Source organism: Myotis brandtii, unplaced genomic scaffold, assembly GCF_000412655.1.
Source record: "Myotis brandtii unplaced genomic scaffold, ASM41265v1 scaffold604, whole genome shotgun sequence".
NCBI classification, from domain to species: Eukaryota; Metazoa; Chordata; class Mammalia; order Chiroptera; family Vespertilionidae; genus Myotis; species Myotis brandtii.
The window spans coordinates 2,062,814-2,063,651 of NW_005370286.1; positions in this window are offsets into that span (position 1 = coordinate 2,062,814).

Consider the following 838-nt stretch of genomic DNA (forward strand, 5'->3'; position numbering starts at 1 on the left):
CTATTGGGATGTGCCCGCAACCAAGGTACATGCCCTTGACCGGAATCGAACCTGGGACCCTTCAGTCCGCAGGCCGACATTCTATCCACTGAGCTAAACCGGTTAGGGCCGATGTTTCTCTCTTACATTGATGTTTCTCTTTCTCCCTTCCTCTCTCTCTAAAATCCTCAGGTGAGGATTTTAAAAATAAAAAAAGCTTCAGGTACCACAAATCTTGCGCCTAACACACTAGCATAAAAGAACATTCTGGCCCTGGCCAGAGTAGCTCAGTGGTTAGAGTTCTGGCCCCCACACCGAAGTGTCTTGGGTTCAATTCCCAGTCAAGGGCATGTATCTGGGTTGCAGGTTCCATCTTCCAGCCCAGTCAGGGCGTGTGCAGAGGCAACCAATCAATGTGTCTCTTTCACATCAATGTTTCTCTCTTTTTCTCCTCCCTTCTGCTCTCTCTAAAAATCAATGGAAAAAAACATCCTTGGGCCCTGTCAGCATGGCTCAGTGATTGAGCATCGACTCATGAACCAGGAGGTCATGGTTCAACACTCGATCAGGGCACTTGCCTGGGTTGTGGGCTGGATCACCAGTGTGGGGTGTGGTGGAGGCAGTCAATCAGTGATTCTCTCTCATCATTGATGTTTCTATGTCTTTCTCCTTCTCCTTTCCTCTCTGAAATCAATAAAAATATATTAAAAAGAAAAGAAAAGACAAAATACCCTCGGGTGAGGATTAACGAAGAAGAAGGAGGAGGAGGAGGAGGAGAAAAAGAAGATTCTGTGCTTCTACATTTTAGGAGAATTTGGAGCCTGCTCTTGTCTTCTCTTGATATGTCCTTCATTCTTTG